The 11,275-nt window shown below is 54.6% G+C and overlaps 1 long non-coding RNA gene across 2 annotated transcripts; it reads left to right on the forward strand.

Annotated features, from left to right (window-relative positions):
* Nucleotides 1-564: 564 nt before the first annotated feature.
* LOC130602479 (uncharacterized) lies at nt 565-10,487 on the forward strand. 2 transcript variants are annotated; one of them, XR_008972913.1, is made up of 4 exons: nt 565-706; nt 1,227-1,316; nt 9,779-9,965; nt 10,393-10,487. It is a non-coding gene; the product is annotated as an uncharacterized LOC130602479 (long non-coding RNA). The 2 variants fall into 2 exon arrangements; XR_008972912.1 differs by lacking the exon at nt 10,393-10,487 and having other exon boundaries at nt 9,779-10,005.
* The last annotated feature ends 788 nt before the right edge of the window (nt 10,488-11,275 follow it).

An 11,275-nucleotide genomic window follows, 5' to 3' on the forward strand; every position in this document is an offset into this window, starting at 1 on the left:
TGCCTCCACAATTTTGAGCTGAGCCTTCAACGAGCTATCACCACCGAGGTCTTTAGCCTACCTCACGCCTAATGTAATACAAATGTCATGTTTTGAAGACTTCACAGTCCAGTGGAGTCCAGCGGTGTCTGCCCAGAGTCATTGATTCCCAGAGACAGCGTTGCCCAAGTATTGCAGTCAGTTGTTGAACCGGATGCAATCATACACTGAAAACAAGTAATGTCGGCTGATAAAAATAGCTGTATTAACTCTTTATCTACCTTAGCATTTACTTCCACGAGTGTAGACATTAGCATGTGTTTCCATGGGGTGTGCAGTTGCAGTTGTGCCTCAAATGCCATGGAGTAGCTGACTGCATGGAGGGTAAAACACCTATATCCAATCCCATACCCGTTCCCACTCCCCTTCTTCACATCTGAGGGAGGGGATGGCAGAAGGCACAGCTTCCTGCCCTTAGTGACTAGAGCATCATCCTACCAGCAAATCCCAGCTGCCCTCTATATCCCTCTAGCTGCCAGGTCTCAGATTTCCCCCAGACAGCGTGATGGTGGTGTGCATTATCAGCTCTTCTGTCTTTGCCTGGAGTTTGAGGACAATGTAACAGCAGTTGAACTTGGTATCACAACAAATAAATAGGAGAGGATCCAGGTCCTTCAGTGTCTTCTGTGGGAGGAACATACCCCACATGGCATCTTCTGTGGCTAAGGTGAGGTTTCAAGTGCTGTTCTGGAGACAGAGCTACGGCTGTAGGGTGACAATGCATTTTAATGTCCTAGGCATGAAGGACAAGAAACGTGTTATCCTACCTGGCTTCTCCCACTTTAATATCTTAGTCTCTTTGAGGGTGTTTGTAAAGACTTGCTGGGAGAAGAGCCATGTGGGGGTGAAGGCAGCACCATGACATCCTGGGAAGGGAAGAGAAGGGAAAATCCTTGCTTTTTTTGGCTATGTCTTAAAGCTCACTCAGCTGGGTGTGATTTCTGGAGCTGTGGCACCAGAAGCTCAGGCTTTGTCAGAAAGCTCCAAACTCCTCCATCCACAAATGGTCTTTCATAGCATGTCCAGGGAGAGAGACTGTTGGCCTGTATGCAGTCTGTGTGCTTCAGGGACCTGCAGAAATTAAGGACCAAGCTGCCCATCCATGGCTGACCTGGGGAGCTCCCTCTTTTGACCCAAATATCCAGTCTTACATTTCCCTTCTCAGCTGTTGCCCTGGTTTCTTTCAGTAACAGGCTCCAGCAAGGAGCAGAGCTTGGCTTCTCTCAAAGAAGATGCTGGATGAGGCCCCTCTCAATCTAGGAATCTTCCACTTCAAGGTGAGCAGCTGAGAGAAGGAGATTCAAGGGGAAACCTCACCCCAGCAGCTCTGGGGCAAGGAGCACAGCACCAACAGTGACTGTGCTGGTTGTTTCTGGGACAGGGACTATTGCCAGGCATTGCCTAGTGCCAGAGTAGGAGAGGACAGTGCGTGGACACAGAAAGGTGCCTTTTTCTCCTCTGGCCTGCTTTGCCCAGCCACCAACACAGCCCACAGCCAAGCAGCTCTCCTCTAATCTGCTTCCTGGTTCCTCCCTGGTGGGGTGGCACCAGCACCAGCTGTCTCCTCAGGGACTGCACAAACACATCTGGTGAGGTTTTGCCCATGGCAGGCAGCGGCCTGTTTGCTCTCAGCAGCAGCTGGAGGTAGCAGGAAGGGAAGGGGATGGAAAACCACCCTCTTTGCACATGTCCCCCTGTTAGTACATCTCCTGCAGCCCACTTTGTCCTCAGATCATGCTGTGACAGCCAGAAGTCACTGTACCCGTTCAGGATATCATTCTATTTAAGTTCTTTACACCATGTGAGGCAGCTTCTCTAGCTGATGCCTTCAGCGAGGCAGCCCCCATCTGTCAGATGCAGTTCATCTCTCTGAGGGGAAGAGCTGCGGGTACAGCTGAAGGTCAGGTTTGAGAGAAGGCAGTTGGTGTTTGATATCTGCCTGACACCAAAGGGATTCACTGGGGCAGCAGCCAGCAAGGTCTGTCCTTGGCACTGGGGGAGTCCTCTTGCACAGGTGGCTTCTACCCTTTTTCAGTGAGGAGCACAGAAAGTTGCCCAAACGGGGAGTGGTCAGCTGATTGAGGATGCTAAGGAACAGGAACTGGCTCCAAAGCCCTGTGTCCAGGCTCTCCGATGGCTGGCCCTCTGCAGCTCTTGCTGGGAAACTGCTTAAAAGCACCTAGTGTCTGCTGGAATCATGGGGGAAGCAGCAAAAGAAACAGCATCCTGGAAGGAGGAAAAAGCCCCCTGCACGGCTGGCACTGGAGGATGGCGAGCAGGATGCTCTTTGTGCTGCCACTCCTCCCAAAGCTGTCTGCTCTCCTTGGGTCCCCGCAGGAGCTGTGCAGCTGCTGACAGCTATTAATAGGTAGGGAGAACGTGGGCTCTGTCTCCTACAGCTTCCTGGGATGAATGGTAATTACCCTTAATTGGACTGGATTTGGTTCCACCACCTACCTTCCAGCCCCCTTGCCTGCGCTGGCAGGGGGAGACCAGCCCATCTGCTGCCTGTGCCGGCTCTGTGGGGAGCAGGGATCAGCACTGGGAACAGAGTCCCATCTCCCCAGGACATCTCACAGGCCTTGCCCGTGGATGGTGGGCATGGGGAGGAGCAGAGCTAGCAGCTGGCAGGCTGCAGGCATTTGGCTCACCCTGGTCTTTCCAATGGCGCACAGGAGCCCTGCAGGGAGTGAGATAAACAATCCCACCAAAGCCTGATGGTGCAGATGGGTTGGATGCTCTCTCTTTGAGTTTAATTAAAGAAACAAGACAGAAGAAATAATGAGGGGCTCTGACCTGTCATTATGGTTGGCATCCCCACTGCCATGCATCACACGGTTCTGTGAAAAGGGCATCCTTTGCTGCCAGTGCAGGATACAGCAGGGCTTGTCCCCCATTTCCCACAGGGCACAGCCCAGCTTCAGTGGGGTTAGTCAGGATACAACCTGCCCAAGGGCGTGTTATTTCCCTTATTATGCCACTACACCTCTGGCCTGAGCTCTGAAACAGGAAGTTTTCTTTCATCCAGGTTATTTTAGGCAGATGCAGGAATAGCGCAGGAGGTTTTCTTCATCCACTGAGGCTGCACCTCCCAGGAATCACATCCCAAGAAGACGGAGGCAGAACTGGATGCCATTAGATCTTTCTTGTACATCTCAGACCCTGGCTCTGGAGCAGAACACCCTCTACCTGAGATGCTCGGTAAGGCTGCACTTCACTAACCCCACCTCTGTGCCATCCTGCCCGTCTGAACAGCCACAGTGTCTCAACAAACCCTTGCTGCTCCTCCAGAACTTGGATTTATCCCTGCCTGGTTCAGCTCAGCAGCTGGTAACACTTTCCACTGTGGGAACCCCCTTCTTTCACTGACCCTTGCTGCTTGTGGCAGGGAGAGAGGGAAGGGGCAGTCGCACTGCCTCATCCTGCCAAGCTGAAGCTCCCCAGACAAGGCAGTTTCATTTACCTCTTCTTAGGTTTTAATTTCTTTTCCCACATTGTGTGTTTGCTCTTGACTGAATCACGAAAACCCTCCTGCAGGCGGGATCCGTGCCTAGGGACCTACTGGCTCCCGTTAGCAAACGCCTCCCTCCTTGCTGCTGGAGCCCTCTCTCTGAGATCCCTCCAACGTCAGGCCAGAAGATTCAGGTCCCTCTGCTGACTCCCACTCAGCCCAGCGTGTTGCATCCAAATGCCAGATGGCACACTAGGCTCAGGCAGGAGCGGTGCCAGGCTCTCCTCCCTTTCTCTCCACCCTTGGGTCCACAGAAAAGAGGCGGAGAACCAGCACAGCCAGGTTCCAGACTGCCGTGTTTGCTACAGCTTCCCTGGTCTTCAGCCCCACTCACTGGGGGATTGACACGGGAGGTGCTGGTAGAGCCCCAGCGTGCCAGGGAGGAGAGGACCTGCTCCAAGGCTGTGTCCCCTGTGCCCAGTTTCCTGTGCTAAGATTAACAAGCAATGCCCAGGACTGGAACACAGCCGCTGCTTCCTCTGTGCTCTCACACCCCTGTTCCTTTCCTTCCTTGTTGGAAAATACCTTGTTTGGCCAGGGTTGCTCACCACCACTGGGTAACTGTCTGCAGAGTTCTGAAGGTTCAGCAAGCTTCTCTCAGCCCCTAACCCCCCCTTAATGAAATGAAGAGGAGGAGAGGAAAAGCAAAGCAACTGTCCTGCCTGAAAGCGTGATTTCGAAGCTGTGGGCAGCAGAAACATCCTATTTTCAGTCTTTGGGCAGCAAAACAGACTCAGGGAGGATTTGCTCAGATTTTCCCAGCCTTTCTGCTTCAGATGGCTGCGTTAGCAGAATATCTGCTGCTTTTGGCTCAGAACTGGGTGGCCCCTAGAGCAACCCCCCCTTTTTGGTAGGGACTCAGACACTTTCTGCTGGCTCTTCTTGATACCCTGAGATGGGCATCTCCATTAACACTGCCTGAGCGCTAGGATCTCCACTTTCACTACTGTGTCACAGTAACCCCCACAGATCCTATCCCTGGAGCATGTGTCCCCTCTCTGCCAGGCTGCTGCCACTCAGCTCCTTGGAGGGCAGGGGAAGACACCTCCCTGAGGTGTCCAGGAGGAGAGATGCACAGAAACATTGCTACCTGCAGCAGGTCGCACCACTGAGGATGTAATCAGTATAGAAACGCTGGCCACTGGATGCTTTTCCTTGCCCTTCTCCTCTGCTCCTTTATTCCTATGAAATGGGGTGCCGGCTGTGCCCAGTTCCCCTCAGATGTGCTGGTCATGTGCCTCCCTGCCCTGGCATGCGGTTGCTGGCTGCAGGGCTCTCTGGCATGGATGGCATCCCCTCGCTCCATAAACCTGGCAGTGGGTGCGTGAGCCAGGCTGGGGCACCATGTGGGAGAGCAGAGCTGGCTGCGTTCTCCCTCGGAGGAGGGAAAGCATCTAGTCAGTGACTTCTATTCCTGGCTGGGCTTGTTGCAGCCTTCACGACATTCAGAGCAGGTGTGAAGCTTTTCCCTTCCCAGGCTGGGGATGGGAGCTAGTGGGAGGTTGTTTTCCAGCACTTTCATGGAGATAGTCTGTTGGTTTTGCATGGTGTCTTTTTTTCCCCACAGTGATCCGTGCTCTGACTTTTAGCTTGTGACTCTGCGTCATTCCATTCCCTGCCCCAATTTCCACCTCTCCCTGTTGTGCTGTTTTGATAAACCCAAGGTGCTCGGTGCTTGCAGTCAGGGGTAAGAGGTCTTGAGGGATGCAGTGGGGGATCAGATCCTACAGCACAGGCTGCGCACAGGGAGATTTTTCAAGAAGGCCAGGGCAGGCAGTGCAGCATCTTTCCCTCGTGGCCACCAGAAAGCAGCTCAGAGGTTCAGGAGCTTTGTTAGATTTGAAATGAGGGCATTGTCCCTTCTTGCCTTTTTTACTCTCAAGCCCAGCTTGGCTGTGACACCTGTTGCAGAGGTACACCTGGTATTCCTTGCAGGGGCCACCCCTTCCCTTGAAGGCTGGGAATGCTCCTCAGGGCCTGGTCCACGGAAGAGAAAGCCCTGCGGGTAGGGGTGTGAGCTCTTCCAGCACCCCTGGGGCTGCTGGGCTGCATGGAGGTGGGGGTACCTGGGGAAGAAGGTGCTATTTCCACCTCTCAGTGTTCCCCAGCAGCAGCTCCATACATCCTGCATCAGCATTTCCAGAGCGTGGAATGGGTGGGCAGAAGGGGAGCCCCATCCACAGCGTCGCAGCAAGGGCAATGTCGGGGCGGACGCTGATGGAAGAGGACAGCCCGGGCGCTTGCACGCCACGGGCTGCTGAGTTGCTGCTGTCCTTTAGTGCCCTTTTCCCACCCCAGCAGATCCCGGCACCGGCAGGGCTAGGAGCTGCCATCTGCCATCACCGTCCTCCAGAGCCACGCTCCATGACAGATCCGCTTCCCCCTGCTGCTGCGCCCGGCTCCTGGGCGCTCCCAAGCCCCGCAGCGGGGTGCTGGGGCCATGGCACAGCCCCGGCTTCCTCCGTGCTCCCATTCAGGGCTTGGCTGCTGGAGCAGTGCAGCCCGAGGCATTACACTCGTGCTGGGAGGGCTGGGTGAGCGCCGCCGAACGCCTCCTGCTGCAGCTCTCTGCCACCGCTTTGTCTGAACGTCTCTGCCGTGCCTGGCAGCACCGCACCCAGCTCCAGGAGAGCCATCGGGCTTCCCCCTTGTGCCCTGTCACCGCATCGTGATTGCACTGACAAAGGGCCCTGGGTTCAGTCCCAGCACGCTGCAGGCTCTGCTTGCTGAGCTGGGCTACCTGCAAACTGCAGCTTGAGGGCTTGTTCAAGGGCCCTTGAAACCCACAAGAAACGACCTGGAGTCCTCCCAAGGACAGCGATGTACCAAGTCCAGCTGCTGCCTCTGTACCTGGCCTGTCCCCAGGTTATGCCCTGTGTTGCTTCCACCAGGCCAGTATGAAGCCTTCCATCCCTGATTTCTAAGTCCAGCTGTGCCCCTCTGTTACAAGGCCTCTGGGGCCAACAGGTTCTTCTCAGTAGTACTGCAGCTTGGTGGGACTTTCCTTCTTCTACTTCTCTGGCTGGACTGATGCTCACCCAGGTGAACTGGAGACACCAGCCACAGAGACCTCGCTTGCTGTTTTCTCAGCAAGAAACTGCCAGCTTTGGTAACTCCCCAGTCCTCAGATGTGGACAAGGGGTCTCTTCTCCTGGAGCCTGACTCTGGCAGGGAATGGTGGTGCCCGTAGCAGGGACACTGCAGCCATCACATCCCGTGCTGCTGCTCTGGGGCTGTGAGAGTCAGCAGCTCTTGGGTTGCTCTCAGGCAGACCAGCCCTCTGCAGAGAGCAATCCTGGCTCTCTGGGCCTTTGGTCTGTTCCAGGTGGGTGATTCCTGTGTTTTGAACAAGGCAGGGGAAGAAAACTGAAAGTCCAAGTGAGCAAAGCAGCCAGACTGAGCCAGGACACGTCAGAGCTGCCTCTGTCAACACCGTTGCTGAGGCAAGCAGGCAGGCAGGTCCTTAATTATTGATGGTACTTATAAATAAATGCTGGGGCAGGGAGAGGAAGGTTACAGAGGAGCAGCTGCTGGGAGGGGGAGGGAACCTGAGAGCTCACTTGCTTTAAAGGTCATTCAGTTTGGCATCTCTTGCCCCTTTCTCTGTAAAACTCGGTGATATTGGATTCAATGGATTATCTTCCTTGTGTGTCTTCTTGCTTCTGCCTAACCCAGCCAGATGAGAGGACGAGGAGGAAGAAGAGGGAGGAAAGACATCTGCAAGAGGGGGCAGTGAGGGAAAGAAAGGGGAGGGAAGGAAATGCCATCAGAAATGTGGGACAAACAGACAAACGAGGAGACAACAAAATTAGTAGAGCAGCAAATCCCAACCCAAGTGTAAATAATTCTTCACCATGTGAAAAGAAGGTCTATGTAGGCTCAGATTCATCTTCCCCTTCCTGGGGCTTAAGCCCAGGAAGCGCATGAAATGAGGCTGGACAAGGACTAGAAGGAGACATAACGATCTTGAGTGGGGACTGGAATAGTAACCCAGTGTCTGTGTAGCCTCAGGCACTTGGGGTGGAGCATCCCAGGAAGACCGGACTATCTGATGGCAATAGCTCTGGGATAGGGATCCCACAGCCAGCTGAAAACACAGGAAGGACTTTGGACTGGAATCACAGAAGGACTTAGAGGTTGACAGCCTCCATGGGAGTCTTAAGTGACTGTGGATGATGGGGCTTCACAACTTAGTCTGAAGCTCCCAAGCTTGCAGAAGTGACACACAGGCGTTGGGTGCAATATGGGCTCAAGCAAGATGGAGCTCCTTTCAGCCTCTCCAAGAGCACACTGCAGGACATGGTCTCCTTCCATCCCCTCTCCAGTCTCAAGGGAACCATTGCACGTGGTGGGCAGCAGCACCCCAATGTCCGGGGCTGGACATGGGTGTAGCTTTGCTCACCTTCCGCTGGGAGCCTGATCTGGTTGCATGAGGGCAGCCTGTAGTGAATGCCGCAGTGCGCAGTTGTCTGGATGGTGGATCTGGATGCAAGCCGGGTGATATGCTGATGTCCTGGGACTCCTCCAGTAGGCTAAACCCCAGAATGACATAAATCAATCAAAATTCATCCCTTGATTTCCCTCCAGTGGGCTGTGTGCAGCTCCGGAGGGTGGGCTGAGCAGCAGGGTGCTCCTGACAGCTGTAGGGCTAGCGGTGGAGCTGGTGGTGGGGAGGATGGAGAGGCAGTCCCCTTCTCCCAGCGCTGCTGCTCTCTGGAGTAGAGGTGTCTGTGCTGCAGCTGAGCAAATCGCGCCTCCCGGCAAGCGGCAGAAAACACAGCTGCAATCCAGGCTGACTGCAGGGAGCCGGCTGGTTGTGAAGGGCACGCAGCAGAGGAGAGCGAGCTGCGGGATCCCTCCTGAATTGCCTCTGCTGCCTCCTTGGGCTGTCGGCTCCCCGCTGCGGACAGCGTTCTGCTGTGATGGAAACGTGGTCCAGCTCCAGCAACGCTTCCCCGGAGCCGGGAACCCAGGGACAGAGGGGGGATTTCAGCCATGGGCAGCTCCTGCCCTGCCCACATGCCCTAACGCTCCTCCTGTCCCTCAGCTGAACACCTCTAGTGCAGAGCCATCCCCTCCTTTCCCAGACAGCTGCGGTGCAGAAGGTGAGGCACCACCAGCTCCAGGTGGCCCTGAGCTGCCCCCGCGGGATGGGATGTCCCAATCTCACCAGGGGTGCTCTGGGTCTGCGGTTCGCTACTGCAGCCTTGTGTGTGCCGTGCATGGGTGCTGCATGGCCTGAGTGCCTGGCTGCTGTGGGAGAAGAGAGCAGTGTGTGGCTCAGCTCTGCTACCACCGCTAAGATCCCAGCACCTCTGCGGAATGAGTCCCGGGATGCAGCAGCCTGCCCCAGGCCTGGGTGGCAGGGGTGCCCAGGGAGAGCTGGGCTTCCCTGTGTGGCACCCTCTCACTCTGCAGCTCAGGCTATTGAGAGTGATGCTCCTGCAGCAAAGTGGGGTGAAGAAAGGCAAGGAAGTACTTGCTGCTCTCCTTTTGCTGAAGTCAGGTAGTTATTTGCGATTGGGGCTGGCAAGCCCTCGCGTTGCACGTGCCCTTAAGGGACCTCGGGGTCCATCTGGACTTACGGAGGTGTTGCCAACCTGACAGCACCTGCTCACAGCAAAAATACCATTGTCTCTTAATGAGTTTCCCGCTTCCTGCCGTCCCTTCTGCGGGCGTGTGTTTGGAGTTGCCAATGTGGGCCCAGGGTACTACTCGCCCCTTGGGTCCTTGATGACTGTAAGAGAATGTAGGCTACTATTCTGGCCAGAGAACTATATTTAAACCCTGTGTTTCAGTCCCCAGAGCCCTCCCAGCTGAGCGCTGCTTGACCTGCCTCTAAATACAGAGCATCCTGGGCAGAAACGTGGCAGCTACTGTGCTATGGCACAGGGTGCTAATGCACTGTCCTTGTGTGGCAGGGAAAGGGGCGGACAGGATGTAAGTCTGTGCAATGGGGGGTTCATCAGAAGACCAGCAGGAAATGCTCTCTTCCAGGACCAGTGATAACCTGGTATGGCCACAGCCCAAAACCCAGAATTGCTACTGCAATGACCCATTTACCAGGCTGGGGGGATATGGGCACCACGGGTGCCTCCACAGAACTACTCTTTTGTAGGACAGCATCCTTTTCCACCTCCAATTACAGAGCAGGTTTAGTGCTGCTGAGCTCATGAGATGGAGTCAGATCATGATTTGGTTATGCAGTGACCTCGTAAATCCTTGCAGGCTCAGAAAGAGGAAGGGAAATTCTGAATTCCGTGCCCAGAAAGGTCAAGAGCAGCAAATGAGAAGAAAGAAAATGAGCTCCAAGCTGAAGGCTCCCTCCAAGAATGCCCTGGCTGAGGCAGGAAATGAATAGCACCATCACAGCAGGCTGCAGCCCCTTAAGGGGCTGAGCAGAAGTCTAAAAGGGGTCAGTAGTTTTTCAACTAAAAATCAGGCCAGAGGGGGTTAATTTTGTGAGGCTACTGCTGGAGAGCTCACGCTCTGCTTTTGTAGCATGGTGCAGGAGCTGCTTAACCCAGTATTCCTCTCCTCCTCCTCACACCTACTCTCCAATACCGAAATGAGACATCATCTCCTGTAGCAGCTATTAATATAGCAACACAAAAAGCACCCTGGGAAGGTGCTTTCCCAGTAAGCTAGAGCACCCCTGCACCTCCTCACACCTGGTACCACTGTGGCCCAAGTGAAACACAGGAGCTGTGCAACACCAGGAACTAATGCTGCTTTCAGGTGACAGCATGAACCATCCCCTGGGACTCCACAAACCCTACACGAGCCTTGTTCCAAGGCCGTGAAACACTGAGCTGGATGTTCCAACTCTCTCCTGTGTTCAGGTGCCTTGCAGGCATGTTATGAGGACCTCTGCCTCCAGAAACAAACTTGAAAAAGCACTCAGCTGGCTCTGCTACAGCATACAGGAACAGGGGCAGATCTGGGGTGAGCAGGGGGATGGCTGAATTCTTGGCAGCAGAACCTTGGCTCACAGTCCCCTTTGCAGCAAGCCCTGCTTTAAGCTCCCTAGCTGGAAGCAGCATTTACTGAACGAAAGGCTGAAGGCCTATGCTCTTGCTGCAGCTGTCAGTGCTTTGGGGGAGCAGAGGAGGGCAGTGGGGAGCACCACCGGCCCTTAAGGCCTCCCCATTCCTTCTGCCTCCGAGTGCTCACATTTATGTCTGACACTTATCCAAGTGCAAAATCAGCTCCTGGCACTTTGCAAAGATGAGTAGGAGCCACATGAAGCGTTAGGGACAACATACGAGACTGTGGGATGGACAGCCACTGACATAGGGAAGAAATCCCCTTGTTCTCTAATGATACCATCAAGTCCACGTATCTTTTTCCCCAGGCACACTGTTCACTTGAAGAGGAAGGGGAGAGGAGGCTTTGCTCACAGCAGCTATCCACCCTCTCCCCCTCAAAGAGACAGCTGAAAGTTGTAAGTCTCTCATTAGGAGACTGAGCCATTCTCCACTACATCCTCACTAATCCATATTTATGTGACAGCCATTTCCTGCTCCCCATCCATCAGCATCACTGTGCTTCCACCTCTCCTCCCCCTCTCCCCAAAAGCTTGCAGCTACTGCCGCCTCCACCTCCCTCCACAGTGCCAGGCAACCCTACCTGCTGGTGAAATCTATCCCTCTGGGGCTGCTGCTGCTGCTGCTGCTGCTGCTCACGGGATGAAACCTGCTTGTATCACTATCCTGTTGCACTTTT

This window comes from Pezoporus wallicus, unplaced genomic scaffold (assembly GCF_028554395.1).
Source record: "Pezoporus wallicus isolate ANWC-B61680 ecotype Strahan unplaced genomic scaffold, APGP_CSIRO_Pwel_v1 contig_5352, whole genome shotgun sequence".
Taxonomy (NCBI): domain Eukaryota; kingdom Metazoa; phylum Chordata; class Aves; order Psittaciformes; family Psittacidae; genus Pezoporus; species Pezoporus wallicus.